At 38.7% G+C, this 17,745-nt stretch overlaps 1 protein-coding gene across 10 annotated transcripts in view; it reads right to left on the reverse strand.

Annotated features, from left to right (window-relative positions):
* NAV1 (neuron navigator 1) overlaps positions 1 to 17,745 on the reverse strand; it is a 320,658-nt gene that overhangs the window by 228,622 nt on the left and 74,291 nt on the right. The window lies entirely within an intron of this gene.

Genomic DNA, 17,745 nt, shown 5'->3' on the forward strand with positions numbered 1-17,745 from the left:
CTTCCCTCCCTTTGATCCTGATGGGAGCTCCAGCCACATCGGTAGCAGAAGGAAAATTCCAGAACAGCGGCAGTGGCACTCCAGGAGGCAGCACTCGGGGCCATGGGAAATGCACAGTAAGAAATTGCCACTTCCAGTCTGGAAAACACTGCAGAGAAACTACCGAGAGTGCCAGCATGCTTTTTATCTACATGAGCCCGGGGAGTGGTAGCAAGAAAATGCCAGAAACTTTGCTTTTGTGCATGTGCAGAAAACCGTTTTTTTTAAAAAAAAGTCAAAACAATTAAAAAATTTAAAAAAAAAGATTGGTGTTGCCCATGGACTGACACTAGTGGGTTGCTACCAGTTCAGGCAAAATGGTCAGAACTGTGAGGAACCCACCCCTGACCATAGTAGATGCAGCCTTAAGCCTCTAAGAATTCTGGGAGTTGAAGTCCATCTTTAAACTTGCCAACGATGAGAATGTTTTAATGTTCCAAAGTCTTTGATGCCCACAACAATTCAATTATAGACAAAAGGTTGGGGTTGTATTAATCTTGTTTTCTTATCAATTTCTGAGTTCCTCTCCCTCCTTATCATAACCTTGTAATGTGAAGAAGTTAGCAATGTCTGAACACTTCTGAGCCTCCAAAAGCTGTCTCTAAAAGTAAACCCTAGCCGAACAGTTATTATGTATGTTTGGGTTATAGAGTCTAGGTGGAAAAGAAAGAGCCATGTACAATTCCATATCATTTGCAAACAACACAGTCAATTTTAAATGCTTGAGATGGGAACGTTACCACCAATGGACAAGGAATCAGCTGTCCCCATCTTTGCCAAGTTCCTTCCACCGTCATAAATGGGAAGGGAGAGACAAATATCTCATACTTGTCTCTCCAGCAGCTGAAGCAACGAGGACTGAGAACTAGTTCCCATACCAAATCAGTATTCACCCATCCTTCCAGCTTGGTCATGCTAGATAATGTTTCACCCACAGGGCCAGGCAGAGACTATTGCAAAACCAATACAAAAATGCTACAATTTCCAGGCATAGTAAATTAAACAGCAGGAACTTATATAAAAAAAGGCTGCAGTAGAGACGTGGCACTGAACCCCAGATTTCCATTCTCCCAGGAAGGTTAGAGTCCAGAACAGCTGTTCCCAGCTGAGCCTAGGCTCATAGGGATCATATGTCCCCATGAGAGTGGAAAAAACAAACTTCACACTAACAATACTCCCACATTGATCAGATTGTCTTGCAATGGGGAGATTCAGATTCTTTCCCTTCCAGCGCAGTCTCTTATTTTTAAGAGCACAGAGAACTTTATTCCTTGAAGGGCAAATGCAAGAAAATGATAGAGTTGACGTCTGGATAGGTCAAATTTCTCAATAGGTTTGAAATGGCCTATTTTGCATGTGGCAACAGATAGAGCTGTATTGCTGGGGTAATTCATTCTCTATTAAAAGGGAAATGGTTTTCAATCCTCTTATCAGATGACTCTTGTCCCCAAACTATCATTACCTCTGCCCTAGGAAACCTCATCCTTCCCTCTCTTCCAACACAAGTTTATCTATTCAATTCCAACTACAGCCCATGATAGATTGCTTGGTTGGCAGAAATTCAGAAAGTAGATGGAAAGACAATCAACAGTTTCCAAAATAAACTAATAATAAGCGAAATCTAGAGACTAAAACAAAGGAACATCCTATTTCTAAATAAGTATATTCAGCAAAACTTTCTACCATAGTTATAATCATGCCAATAGAAATACTTGGATCGTGTGTGTTAGTCACATCTTCCTTGCATATATATTCCCAACACTGATTTTACGTGATAGACATAATGTACAGTATTATAAGAATCTATGCATAGGTTCCACCTTCCAAAGCTATTCCCCTCCACCTTAGGGAAGCTACTGGCAGAGGCATACTGGTAAAGGTATGGAAAATTCCCCTTTCTGCCTTTGTCAACTCTGTAAATACATGCTGGTTGCTAGGGCTTAATTTATGTGGAACAATAAAAAGGTTCACTGTGGCCTACAAAATATGTATCCAAAAATGTGTCCATTCTTCTTTATGATTATCGATAGCCTCCCTTGGCCCATTGAGTTCCTTAAGCCAGTGTTTCCCAACCTTGGCAACTTGAAGATATTTGGACTTCAACTCCCAGAATTCCCCAGCCAGCATTTGCTATCTGGGGGATTCTGGGAGTTGAAGTCCAAATATCTCCAAGTTGCCAAGCTTGGGAAACACTGCCTTAAGCAACTTCAGTACTTTCCATGTTTTCATAATCTATTCTCTACTCAATTTTTATTTTTCTGATTTATTTTCATGCATCATGTTGCTACACAGCTTCTCAACTGTGCACTGGCTGCTTGACTTCTGAGGGATGGAGCACAGATTGTACCTCATTCAGGCACACCAAACTTGAGAAGCTTTGGAGAAGATAAATTTCTTTCTTTTTTTTACCAGAATGATCAAAATAAAATTGTCAAAATTGTGTATATAAATAATGTTTTTTTTGAAAAAATTCCCATGGACACTAATTAAAAGTTTCCTCCCCCAAAAAATTCTAATGGTGTTAAATATGGATACTTAGGTCTGATACAGCTGTGGGTTGCTCCCAATTCGGCCTGATTCTGCAAACCCGTAGTGGCAACGGTGGAAGAATCCACCCACTCGCCCTGGATGCTCCACCCAATTGCCTGGGAGCCTTCTGCGCATGCATAGAAACATTTGTGCCTGTGCAGAATTGTTGTGCTTATATGCAAGCGCATACACGAACCAGTAGCAATGGGTTTTAGAACTCACTACTGGTCTGATAGCAATGAGGAAACAGAAACATAGAAGATTGATGGCAGAAAAAGACCTCATGGTCCATCTAGTCTGCCCTTATACTATTTCTTGTATTTTATCTTAGGATGGATATATGTTTATCCCAGGCATGTTTAAATTCAGTTACTGTGGATTTACCGACCACATCTGCTGGACGTTTGTTCCAAGCATCCACTACTCTTTCAGTAAAATAATATTTTCACATTACTTCTAATCTTTCCCCCAACTAACCTCAGATTGTGCCCCCTTGTTCTTGTGTTCACTTTCCTATTGAAAACACTTCCCTCCTGAACTTTATTTAACCCTTTAACATATTTAAATGTTTCGATCATGTCCCCCCTTTCCCTTCTGTCCTCCAGACCATAGTTCCCTCTAAGCTGAGCAGTGAGCAATCGCTCACTTAAAAATCATCATCAACTCAGAGTTTTCCAAACCTGCCCAGAAGCCGAGAGGGAAAGAGTGAGAGGGAAGGAGAGAGAGAGGAAGAGAGAGAAACAGATAGAAAAAAGAGAGGAAGGAAAAGAGAAAGAAAAAGAATGGGAGTAAGGAAGAGAGAAAGAAAATCAAAATCTAGTTTGAAACTAGCTCAACTATTTAAGTGGCATTTTGATATTGATAGAGTTGCCCTATTATGAGCTCACTGTTATAGACACACAGTACAGTATTTTATTTTGAAATTCTCTGAGGCAAAACAGGGTGGGTTTTTTATTTGTTTGTTTGTTTGTTTATTATTTCTGTGCCGCCCAGTTCCGAAGGGACTGCCGCTCAGACACTATACTTTTCCGCCCACCCCAAAAAAAAATTAGAGGGAACACTGCTCCAGACTATAGATTGAGTTCATTAAGTCTTTCCTGATACGTTTTATGCTTAAGACCTTCCACCATTTTTGTAGCCCGACTTTGGACCCGTTCAATTTTATCAATATCTTTTTGTAGGTTAGGTCTCCAGAACTGAACACAGTATTCCAAATGTGGTCTCACCAGCGCTCTATACAGCGGGATCACTGTCTCCCTCTTCCTGCTTGTTATACCTCTAGCTATGCAGCCAAGCATTCTACTTGCTTTCCCTACCGCCTGACTGCACTGCTCACCCATTTTGAGACTCTCAGAAATCACTACCCCTAAATCCTTCTCTTCTGAAGTTTTTGCTAACACAGAACTGCCAATACAATACTCAGATTGAGGATCCCTTTTGCCCAAGTGCATTATTTTACATTTGGAATCATTAAACTGAAGTTTCCATTGCTTTTACCTAGTTTAGCTTTATCTAGTAAAGCTAAATCATTTGCCATATTACAGATGCCTCCAGGAATATGAACCCTATTGGAAAAAAGGAATAATCCTCAGTGGACTAGATATGCATACCAAAGCCCAGGGACATCCATATGATGATCCAACAGCTAACTTTCCATAACATGCTTCAACCTAAATCTGGTTTTCTGACACTAAGATAAAACGTGAATATTGAATTTCACTTTGGTGTGGTGGCTAAAGTTCAAGGTGGAAACCAGGAGATCCTAGTACTACTTTAGGCATGAAGCCAACAGAGTGACTCTGAGACTGTCATTCTCTCTCAGCCCAGAAAAGAGGCGATGACCAACCGCTTCTGCCCAGAAAACTGAAGGGACTTCTCCAGGCAGTCCCCAGAATTCAGCACTGAATTGAAGATACAAAACTAACTAACTATTGAGCCACAAACCCTCAGATTAGCATAGTCTAAAAAGCTGTTTTACTCTCAGTCACATAGAAGCATCTAATGTGGTGTGTAATCATGTATGATAGTGATAACATTTAGCAATAATCGTCCAGGAAGATAAGTACAGGTAGAAGAATAAGTTAACCAGGGTTGAGGTTGGTTTAGACCAGGATCTCCAACCTTGGCAACTCTAGGTCTTGTGGACTTCAACTTGTGGAGTTGAAGTCCACAAGTCTTAAAGTTGCCAAGGTCAGAGACCCCTGGTTTAGACAGCAATACAATGTATTTAGCAATGAGAAATATATAGTGATAATCCCCAGCATGTAATACATTGAAGCTGAAGTCCAATGACCCTCCTGTGCAAATGGTTAGGTGTCATGGCAACAGCCAGTCTCAGCCTGTCAAGGTCTGCTGGACCTGATTTTGCTCGTGCAGCATTCTTTCTTTCTGATTATTTTTAAAGCACCTTTTATTTTCAAGGAAGAATTGCTGAGGCATATACACCTTCATAAATTCTCATTACATTGCATTTATTCTTCTGTTGCAACGTGCAATTCTCTGCCATCAAGAAGAAAGAGAAAATGGTATTTGTTCCCAAGTGAGTGGGTTTAACATCAGAAAGATCTGTTTCTCTGCCATTATACCTGGTTTGGCTATAAAATATTAAAGGCATCTTGCAAGCAGAAATCAATCCATACACCAGGAAATCAAGGAAGGCCCCCACATTGTGAAGATTGCTGTCACTTGCCCCTTTTTTCCCCATCTGGAAGCCTATGTAGAAAAGCAGCAGAGAACAATAGACAAGAAACTATGAGATGTAACCAAAGCCACCATCCCAAAAGGTCAAGAGATTTTGAGCATTTTTTTCTTGTACAGTGCAACATAAGTCATCACTCATGGAAGCCACTGCCTGCCCTTTCCTTCACCTCCATCCCATCTCATGCTATTAGCCCCATTTCAGTTCCTCCTCTCCTCCTCCATAATGATTGTGTTCTCTCTGCCTCCACCCTCACGATATGAACCATCATCTCCAAACTGACTATGGACCTCCCATCTGTCAAAGCAGTCAGGTTACAAGTAACACTAGATAAACAGCTGACAATCCATCTGCCTCTGTGCCTTTGAACACACACCATCCTTCTTCACGGAGCCAATAGATAGAGGAAGACAGAATGCATTTTCTCTCTGTCCTGTCACAGACTCTCACAACCTATGAAAAACAACCCCTTCTGCATCCTATTTTGGAGGCATTCTAAGCCTTGCCACCAAAATTATCAATTTTTGGCTGGATGATTTGCTCACATTGCAAAATCCGTGTGTTAAGATTTAACACATTTATTTTGTGCTCTTCAACCCCCCAAAAAATATTTTCTGCAAATGAACAGCCGGGACCTTTTCAGAACAGTGACTTCACTGCTTTGCTGTCAATATTCCCGGGGGACTTGTAGAGGTCAAAAGCATGTTTAAAAAATTAAAAATGTGCCCCAGGACATAAAGTTTATACACCACTGCTGTCAAGCAGCAAAGGGCTTATCTAGTAATGAATACTATTCCAATAAATCACCAAGTACGTTGGAATAAAGGCAGTTCCATGTGCTGATCTTGTTTCTTTCTTAACTTTTTGATGTATCCAGTCTGTTTCCTTTTCCACTTTTTCCTCCCCCATTTACATCACTGCGGCTATAACAAGAAAGGAGGAAACTTTGAAATACTGTTAATTGCCAACAGAAAAAGCATTTTTGTGCAGAAAGTTCTTCTGCGTTTTTAGTAGTTCTTAATCAATTTGATGGGATTAAAATGTTATCGCAGTAAAAGAGAACTTTGATGAAACACACTCATGGATGGAATGTAGTGTTTTTGTATGTAATTAGTAAAGAATGACCAATGGGGCCACCTTTCATTATATAACTATCTCATTGAATGTCATGTCCTGATTTTCACTCAACAGTCATCTCTCCAGCAATCTATAACTTCTAACAACTTTCTCATTTTAGTTTAACTCTAAGGCAGCAACTCATGATAGAATTCAATTCAATTCAATTTATTAGATTTGTATTCCGCCCCTCTCTGAAGACTCGGGGCGGCTCACAACAAAAACAATATTCCAGCGAAAACAAATCTAATATTAAAAAGTACATAAAACCCTATCATATTTAAAAAAGCAAACAACATATACATACTCAAACATAGATATAAAAAAAAACCTGAGGGAAAGGTGTCTCAACTCCCCCATGCCTGGCAGTATAGATGGGTCTTGAGTAATTTACAAAAGACAAGGGGTGTGGGGGCAGTTCCAATCTCCAGGGGGAGTTGATTCCAGAGGGCCGGGGCTGCCACAGAGAAGGCTCTTCCCCTGGGGCCCGTCAAACGACATTGTTTGGTCGAGGGGACCCGGAGAAGGCCAACTCTGTGAGACCTTATCGGTCGCTGGGATTCGTGCGGTAGCAGGCAGTTCCGGAGGTAGTCCTCTTATTAAGAATTTTCAGATTAAGAAATCTGTATAGCTATCAGGGAGAGGAAATGAGATATAACAGAAAACAATAGCGCCAATTGTAGCACTATCTGAATAGAATAGAATAGGATTCTTTATTGGTCAAGTGTGATTAGACATATACAAGGAATTTGTATTTGGTGCATATGCTCTCAGAGTTCATAAAAGAAAAGATACATTTATCAAGAATCATGAGGTAAAACACTTAATGATTGTCATAGGGTACAAATAAGCAATCAGGAAACAACCAATATTAATATAAATGGTAAGGATACAAGCAACAAGTCACAGTCATAAAGTCATAAGTGGATGAGGAGTGAGGAGATGGGTGATAGGAACAATGAGAAGACTAATAGTAATAGTAATGAAGCCTTAGTGAATAGTTTAACAGTGGTGAGGGAATTATTTGTTTAGCAGAGTGATGGCATTATGGAAAAAACTGTTTTTGTGTCTAGTTGTCTTAGTGTGCAGTACTTTATAGCAAAGTTTTAAGGGTAGGAGTTGAAACAATTTATGTCTAGGATGTGAGGGGCCACCTGCAATTTAAATACTAGAGGGGAAAAAATGAAAGAAATTCAGAAAAACAGAAGTCTCTTTTCATAGGTGAGGAAAATGTGAGAAAATACCAAGCAGATTTCCGAACAGCATTGCTTGTTTCCACACTATACACTAAGACATCAACTACACATAGAAAAAGTAGATTACTCCAGATGTTGCTGAAGTACAACTCCTACAGGAGGGAGAACTTTAGAAAAGTTGAGGAATTTAAAAACTCTTTAGAACTTTAGAAAACATGTTCAATAGCTAAGAATGCTACATCATAATCCAGCTGTAATTGGAGAGCTGCACATTGCTTATTTCTTATTTCTATGTTAAAAAGTACTAGGCCTAGGACTAATCCTTGTGGTACCCCGCTACTGACTTCTTTCCATGTGAACATGGACCCATTGAGGATTACTCATTGGGTGCGGTTGGTCAGCCAGTTGCCAATCTATCTGGTAGTATTGCCATCTATTCCACTTTTCTAGAGTTTGCGGAGTAGTATTATTATTATTTATTATTATTATTTATTAGATTTGTATGCCGCCCCTCTCCGTAGACTCGGGGCGGCTCACAACAATAACAAGAACAATGTAAAAACAAATCTAATAATTTAAAAAACACTAAAAACCCCATTATTAAAAGCAAACACACACACAAACATTCCATGTATAAACTGTATAGGCCCGGGGGAGATGTGTCAGTTCCCCCATGCCTGACGGCAGAGATGGGTCTGAAGAACTTTACGAAAGGCAAGGAGGGTGGGGGCAGTTCTAATCTCCGGGGGGAGCTGGTTCCAGAGGGTCGGGGCCGCCACAGAGAAGGCTCTTCTCCTGGGTCCCGCCAAACAACATTGTTTAGTCGACGGGACCCGGAGAAGGCCAACTCTGTGGGACCTAACCGGTTGCTGGGATTCGTGCGACAGAAGACGGTCCCGGAGGTAGATTGTGGTCAACCTTGTCGAAAGCTTTACTGAAATCCAGGTATACTAAGTCCACTGCGTTGTGCTGGTCAATTGATTTGGTCACAGTATTGAAGAATGAGATGAGGTTGGTTTGGCATGATTTGTTCCTGACCAACCTGTGTTGGCTATTGGTTATTATGTTATGAAAATGTGCCAATTAAAACCCTGCTGTTCTGTTCGGGTCGTATGTGACCCGAAGCCAAGTTTGAGTCCCTGTAAAAATTTTTCCCTGCATATCTGAAACTTGAAATTTCATGCTGGTTCATCATTTCAGGGGTTCTCTCTATGAGAATTTTTTTGGGGGGGTGGGGGGCTTAGTTTTTGCTGGGCAAAAAAAGTTACAAATCTTATGTTCCTGGGTCACCCTGACCCGGACCGAAAACTCTTCATTTGCTGTGCTTATGTTTGGTCTTTTTGAAAGCTTTTTTCACTTGGAAAGTAGTCTGAACATTTCTGCACACAATGATATGAAAATTGAAATGAAAAAAGTAAATCTTATTGGTTTATTTTGCGGATATAATGCACGCCCCCCCCGTTTTTGTGAAAAAATTTTCAATTTATGGATAGTTTTGCTTGCAAAATGCATTCTATTTTACTAAAGTTGGTGTGGGATTGGTAGCTTGAACATTTCTGAATATAAGAAAAATATAAAGGAACTGAAAAAAATGATTCTTATTGGTTTTTTAACATCAGAAATAAGGCCTCCCCCCCCCCCCCCGTTGGCTGCTTGCAACCATTTTCACTTTTTATTTTTTTATGCTCCAAATCCGAAATATTCTTTAAAATCTTAGGCATTCATTTACTCAATTTAACAATGCTGATCATCAAAAAATATTTTTGGGGTGGTGGCTAATTGTTTTCTGGGCAAAAAAAAAATCATAACTTTGAATCTGTTTCTGTTCGTATGTGACCGGACCAAAAATATTTTTTTTAGGTACTTGAATTTGATCTTTCTGAAAACTTTTTCAACTGGAAAACTAGTTTGAACATTTATGAACATAATGATATGAAAATTGAACTGGAAAAATTGAGACTTATATTTTTATTTTGATCAAAAAGCCCCTCCCCCCATCCTTTTTTAAATTTCGTGTCAATTTCTATTTTTTAAGGCTACAAATCCCTAAGGAATTTTCCCCCAAAAGGTTTGATATACTAAATTGAACATTTCTGAATATAAGAAAAATATAAATGAACTGAAAAAAATGGTTCTTATTGGTTTATTTTTGCCACAAAAGGGCCACCCCCCCTCGGCCTTGCTGTTTGCCATTATTGTCACTGTTTATACATATTTGTCTAGAAATATTTGGAATATCCTTTTGAAAATCAACCACATTGTAGCCAGAGAACTAATTTTATGAAACAAATCCATTTTACTAAAAAAAAGTATGTAAGTTTGAAATTAACAGCATAATTTTTATATAAATTGAAATAATTGAGGCATACTTTATGTGCAAAATAAACCAATATGCATCAATTTTTCCAGTTCAATTTTCATATCATTATGTTCAGAAATGTTCAAGCTACCAATCCCACACCAACTTTAGTAAAATAGAATGTATTTTGCTAGCAAAACTATCCATAAAGTGAAGACTATTTTAAAAAAATGGGGGGGCCTGCATTTCATCAACAAAATAAACCAATATGCATCAATTTTTCCAGTTCAATTTTCATATCATTATGTTCAGAAATGTTCAAGCTACCAATCCCATACCAACTTAAGTAAAATAGAATGCATTTTGCAAGCAAAACTATCCATAAATTGAAAAGAATTTCACAAAAACAGGGGGGGCGTGCATTATATCCGCAAAATAAACCAATAAGATTTACTTTTTTCATTTCAATTTTCATATCATTGTGTGCAGAAATGTTCAGACTACTTTCCAAGTGAAAAAAGCTTTCAAAAAGACCAAACATAAGCACTGCAAATGAAGAGTTTTCGGTCCGGGTCAGGGTGACCCGGGAACATAAGATTTGTTACTTTTCTTAAACAGAACAGCAGGGTTAAAAGTAAGTCAAAGTGAAAAGTTTATTTTATTTAAGTATAATCAAAATACCTATATTCCTAGCCCTTTACTTTAGCTATTTTCAATTTAGTTGAGAGAGGCTGATTTGCAGTTAGGACAACAATCTATTGCCAAGTTTAGATTATTATGGATTTAGGGTGATCAGAATGACCTTTCCACACAATGACATCTTCTGCAAAGCAATCCAAAATCTAATAGGAAACTGTTCCAAGTTTATTCCAAACAAAATGATTTGGCTAGATCTTATAAGAAAGTCCTATTCTTCAGAATTTTGCTGAATTTCAGTTCCTAGGATCTTTGATTTAGATCCAGTGCTACAGATTTGGGGTGTGTGGGGGTGGAGGCAGGAATCAATTAGTGAAATCATAAACAAAACTATAACATGATTTTAATTTTTATCACAAGGTTTGGGGTGTTGAAGCTTTATTAATTTTTAAATTATGTTGAACTTGATAATTAGAACCCTCTGGAAGTGGGAGTGATTACTCAAAGCGAGGTTTGGCTCTTTTCCATCAGATGTATTGAAGCAAAGGCTAGAATAGCTCTAAATTAGATTGGATTTGGGGACTTCCCAATTGGAAATCCCAAACTAGAATATTCATTTCTAATTTTGTGATGCTGTTTTAAGCTATAAAATGAAAGCTCTCTTTTAAGGTGAGCTTGAGTCCTTTCTGGATGCATCCATGAAGTTTATAGTAATATAGAAGTATTCCCAGCAGAAATGTTTCCGGTTTCATATTTATTTTTTGTTTTGTAATTTCCTCCAAGCAAGTCCAAATTTTATGCCAAAATTTCTTTATAACGGACGTCCACCACATTTAGTAATAAGATCCACTTTTATGCTTGCATTTCTAACATTCCAATATTCTTCCACTTCTCAATGTAGCTTACTGTCCTGATATTCCCTGGGGATTTTAATACCACATGATGCTCCCATCCTAAAGTAGAAAGTTCATGTATTTCCTGCTTCAGTGTGACAGTAAAGTAAATATCACCGTGATTTTTATTAATGGTAGTATAAGAAGCCCTGAATACAACAAAGGTCACAAAATGAATTGCATGCAGTTTGGTTATTACATGAATACAAGAGTAAATTTCTTTTCATGGCACAGGAGCCATCGTGGTGCAGTGGTTAGAATATAGCAGCACTGATTAACTCATTTCCCACACTCTGGAAGTTCGATCATGACTGGCTCAAGATTGACTCAGCCTTCCATCTTTCCAAGGTAGGTAAAAATGAAGATCCAGATTTTGGGGGGCTAATATGCTGACTTTCTAATAATAATAATTCATAATAATTTATTAGATTTGTATGCCCCCCCTATCTGCAGACTCGGAGCGGCTCACAACAAGCTAAGAGCTTAATAAAGCAATATTAAGAGATATATAAATCAAAATATTATTAATTGCTACTCATGGAACAATCTGAGATTCTGTTAGAAGAAATGTTATAGAAAAAAACCAAAAAGCTCTTTTTGAATGAAAGATTACACATCCTGCACTCACAATACCAAGCTTCTAACTCTGGCTTCTCTTATAATAACCCAATGAAGTCCACAATTTGGGGAAATCTCCACAAAGAAGTTAGGATGCATCCATACTACTTATTTCTATTTGTATTTTATTTTTTTAGTGATGATCTATCTGAATCAGCTTCTCAGGAATTTCCAGAGAAATTTCATCACGTTTGAAAGATCTACTCATGATTAGCTCTGCTAGTTGATTAGGTATAATGTTAAGCACATGAGTAGAACATGTCTTCCTTTGGATAATCCATTCTATGGCTTAAAACTCAATAAACTTAACCACTGATTAAACATAAGAGCCTTCAGCTGTAATTGAACAGAATTGGAATTTGAGAGACTATAGAAAACTGAAACAAAATCTAAACATGGATGGGCAAAATAGAGTAGAGTAGAGTAGAGTAGAGTAAAGTAGAATAGGATAGAATAGAATAGAATAGAATAGAATAGAATTTTTTATTGGCCAAGTGTGATTGGACACACAAGGAATTTGTCTTTGGTGCATAGATCTTTTTCTACATAAACAAAAGGATACAAAAATCACATCACTCACTAATCCTGCAGAGCATTTTGGAAACAAATAAGGAAATTTTAATTTTATGTACCACACTCACTCCGAATTACTTTTTTTTCCTTCTTCTCCATTGTGTCTGGAAAAGTCAGTGCATTTTTCTTAACAAGATTTTTCAGAAGTGATTTGCCATTGCCTGCTTCCTAGGGTTAAGAGAGATGACTGGTCTGAAGTCACCCAGCTGGCTTTGTTATTAAGCCAGGACTAGAACACATAGTCTCCCAGTTTCCAGCCTAATGCCTTAATTCAGGGGTATCAAACTCAAGGTCAGCGAGCCAGATCCGGTCCGTGGGGTGCTTAAAATCAGGAAGCCCTGGAAACCTGTGGGGTCTCAGAGGGTCGCAGGAGGCCGTTGCAGTCAAAAGAGAACTCAGGAACCTGTCTCCTCTGGCAGAGCACTCAGGCCACTACAGGTACCTCCGACATAAGTGACGTCAAGCTGGCCACGCCCACCCTGGCCACGCCCACCAGACACAACCCTGATGCTATCCTCAATAAAATTGAAATCGACACCCCTGGTTTAGCTAATATATCAGGTTGGCTCTTTTTATTTACAGTAGTACATTTAAAATATCCATTCCTGTACCTGCATATCTGCACCTTAATGTCATGGTATAGGAACACCAAATGAAATAAGCCAAGTAGGGAAATGCATTCATGAATATAGAGCTTATTATAAACACAGAAAGACATTTATCTACTTTTCAGTTTATCAAGGGACAGACTAGTACAAGGTCACCTTTGTGCCTAAGGCGGGACTACAATGCAGTCTCACAGTTTCTAGCCCAATGCCTTAACTGCTACACCAAACTGAGTGGCATATGACTCCCCAAATCCATAATTTGAGTTAAAAAGCAAAACATTGATTAGCCTTACTCATTTAAATTCAAGTCTTATATATAAAAGTTAAATATAACTTTTCCCCCCTATCCTACTAATAGACCTTGAAATCCAAAGCATTATTTGTTAACATAAAAGGGAATTTTGAAGCAACCTGCTATCTTATTCCATTTTAATGCACAGTATTGATGTCACTGATTGATTAAGATTATTTCTAGCACCCCAGTTTGACAGAGAGCATCTTTAATTTAACAACCGCCATAGACCATAACATTTCTACACACAGATCAGGTTTTTAACAGTTTAAACTGTATCAGCGTATAGCTAGATATATTTGTTGAAAAATACAGCTGTGTAGAATTGTAGAAGTGACAGAAGATGTCAGGAAACTGGTACATCAGTGACAACCCTATGTACTTTTTCTGATGTGATATAGCACTTTACATTATTATTAGCCATTATTAGTGATTTAAATGTCCTAGATATACACAGGGTATTTCATACCCATGAATATAAGTGTTCTTCACAATCAGGTTTCAATAAAAGGGAATATTTGCAGCTCAAGATTAAATTATGGAGTCCTTGGTGCTCTCTGAGCTTTGTTGTTTTCTTGCAAACATTTCATTACATAGTTAGGTAACTTCTTCCATGCACATCTGCGGAAAAACAACTAAACTTATAGACTATTAAGGACTCCATACAACCAGCTTTGTTATTCTGCTTCAAAAGCTTAGCTAACGATACTGGAACTCAAAAAGTCCATTTCTGAATACATTTTATATTCACCTATCACAAATAATGTATTTCTACAACATACTTGACTTTTTAATAAGCAGTTAACCTGTGGATTTAATACAGTCCTCAACTTACAACTACAACTGAGACCAAAATTTATGCTATACTGTACATGTTGTTAAGTGAATCATTGGTAGCTCTTAAATGAATTAACACAGTTGTTAAATCTGGCTTCCTATTGGCTTTGCTTGTCAGAAGGTCACCAAAGGTGATCAGGTGACCCCAGGACATTGCAACTGTCATAAATACATGCCAGTTGTCAAGAATCTGAATTTTGATCCCGTGACCATGGGGATTCTGCAATAGGCATAAGTGTGAAAAATGATCATAACTCATTTTTTCAGTACCTTTGTAACTTCAAGCAGTCACATGAACTGCTGTAAGTTGAGGACAACCTGTAATATTAAGTTATTAGAGTAAGCTTGGATTTAAGATTCAAAAATGATTCCACCGCTAAGAAATATGCTGTCAGGCTGAAGCCATCATTGACTTGGAGACTTTGGCTTGTCATGCTTTATGCTTCAGAATGTATTCTTGGTATGGGAACTTGGAAGGGGTTGTTGCATGAGGGATGTAGAGATGTAGCCATAATAAATTGCTTCTAGATTCTCAAGGTCATCCTTTGTTCAGTACCTGCCCGGAAGCTGATGGGAGTAGCGGTCACATTGGCAGAAGACAACTGATCAACGTGATGAACTTCTGGGTGTGGGAGCAAGAGAATGAACTTTAAATTGGCTGGAGAAACCCTCGTGACTTTAGATTCAGTTTTTTTTTCTTTCTTTCTTTCTTTCTTTCTTTCCTTCCTTCCTTCCTTCCTTCCTTCCTTACTTACTTACTTACTTATTTATTGGATTTATATGCCTCCCCTCTCCATGGACTTGGGGCGGCTTACAACATTTCAATAAAAATACAATATATAAAACACTTCTAATTCCAATTAACAGAAACAATTAATTTAAAATATTTTAAAAAGCTAAACACTTAAAAATCAAGCATTCAGAACATACAACGGCATCCTACACATTCACTGGCCAGAGGCTGGGGTCTAGTGACCCCAGGTCTGACAGCATAAATATGTCTTCAAGTTCTTACGCAAGGCAAGGAGGGTGGGGGTAGTGCGAATCTCTGGGGGAAGTTGATACCAGAGGGTCGCCGCCCCCCCCCCCCCCCCCACAGGAAAGGTTCTTCCCCTAGGTCCTGCCAAGTGACATTGTCTCGTTGACGGGACCTGGAGAAGGTCAACTCTGTGGGACCTAACCAGACGCTGGGATTCGTGCGGCAGGAGGCGGTCCCGCAATTAATCTGGTCATATGCCATGTAGGGCTTTATAGGTCATAACTAACACTTTGAATTGGGTCCGGAAACCAATGACTGCTCATGCGCCTGCATTCTGCACAATTTGTAGTTTTTGAACACTTTTCAAAGGTAGCCCCATGTAGACAGCATTGCAGTAGTTGTATCTCGAGGTGATAAGGGCATGAGCGACTGTGAGCAGAGACTCCCTGTCCAAATAGGGCCGTAACTGGTGCTCCAGGCAGATCTGGGCAAACGCCCCCCTTGCCACAGTTTCTCACAGATGTGCCAGTATGGCTCTGTTAATAAATTGGAACTTTGAGGAAATCTATACCTCGGACTCTGATTTAATTTCAGATGCTATTTGGAACCTTGACATCTGCTCTTTGGTAGATGTTTAGAATCAGTTCTTACAGAATTGTTTCCAGACTGCAATTACAATGACTATGAAAAGGAAAATGTATTCCAGTTCTATATATTACATGAGTCATGGTTTTTTTCTGCTGAATAGCCTAGAGTTTAAAAGTGCCGTTCATTCCACATAATTTTTAAAAAATGAAACTTAATTTGCAATGTGATCTGAACATTGTCTCTTTAAAATACATTTCTCGACTTACCAATAAAATTGGAAAAAGAGTTTTTGTGAGATGGGAAAGGAATATTTTGAGCCATCAGGGGAAAGAGTTAAAGAATCTTTCTTTCTACCAGTTCTATGCAAGAATGCAAGTCCTAGCTGCTTTCAGGTTTAAAAATAAAATTCTCTTCAGAAGAAGAGAATATATATTGCAGCATTTATGTGTAGTTAAGCTTTCATTTGATTATTAAAATGCTTTCTTACAATTCTGATCATATTTTCAGAATCCACTCTTAAACACCAATTATAATACTTTTCTGTTAGTGTGCCAAGTCATAAAAAGTGTATTTGTCAAACATATTATCATATTTCCAGCTAACCCCCCCCCCTCCGGTTTAAAACAGTTGTTTCCCACCCACCACCCACCTTCAAAATTATAGATTTGCAATCTCAAATTCTTTTCTCTCATCTGATCTTCTAGAAAACTCATTCCCAATTCCACTTTATTTAACTGCTTCCAAAATGCATTACCTATTCTTTATTATTACATAAATAGCAAACATAAACAGAAAACTACTTAAAACAAGAGATGATAATCATAATCCTTTTCTATTTTTTGTAGATTAAGGGAAATTATAATTACAGTAGTATCTTTAATATTTGATACATCATGAGATAGATGTTTGATGTATTTGAATATTAGTCTTATTTAAAACTGAAAAATAGCAATTGGCAAAATATTTATAGATGGTTTTTGCTTATCAATTCTGTTGTTTAGTGACCATTCAAAATTACAATGATACAAAAGGAAAAAAAATAGCTTTATGGCCAACCCTTTCATTTATGTCTATTGCCACTTGTGTGCTTTGCAACAGCAAGAGTTAAGTGGAGAAGGTAGAAGTAAAATCATAAGTCACGGTCATGTAATGTTTCACTTAACGACTGCAGTGACTTGCTGCACTGCAATGACCAAATGGCAGTGAGGTCATAAGCCTCTTGCAGTCATGTGATTTCTGCTTAGTGACTGCTGTGGTTCGTTATGGAGTTGCTGATGCCAGTTGTGATCACCAGGTGATCTGTATATACATATACACTAGGTGTCTGTATATACCAGTGATGGTGAGCCCTTTTTTATCTTAGGTGCCAAAAGGACGTGAGGGTGTGCAATAGAACACATGTGCATTCCCACACCCATAATGTAATGCCCTCTCCCCTGTGCATGCATGCACAACCTCCTCCCCGATGCTGCCCCCCTCCTCGCACATATGTGCAGGCCTCACTGACTTCATTTCGGACTTCATTTCTGAACTTCTGGTAGGCCCATTGGGTCCATTTTTTGCCATCCGGAGGCTCCAGAGGCTTTCCTGAAGCCTGGGAAAGGTGAAAATGGCCTCTCCTGGCCCTCTGGAAGGCCATAGGGCAATGCCTCACATGCCCTCAGACATCGCTCTGCGTGCCACCTGTGGCACCCATGCCATAGGTTCGCGATCACGGGTATATCCATTCAGGCGCTATGCAGAGAATCCCAAACTGTGAATTCTATTTCTTAAAACACTGACCTCTCTTCTTTCACTCTGTGGAACCTATTCTGTAGGTAAACTAGCCTCCTTGTGATACATCC

Source organism: Erythrolamprus reginae, chromosome 3, assembly GCF_031021105.1.
Source record: "Erythrolamprus reginae isolate rEryReg1 chromosome 3, rEryReg1.hap1, whole genome shotgun sequence".
Taxonomy (NCBI): Eukaryota; Metazoa; Chordata; class Lepidosauria; order Squamata; family Dipsadidae; genus Erythrolamprus; species Erythrolamprus reginae.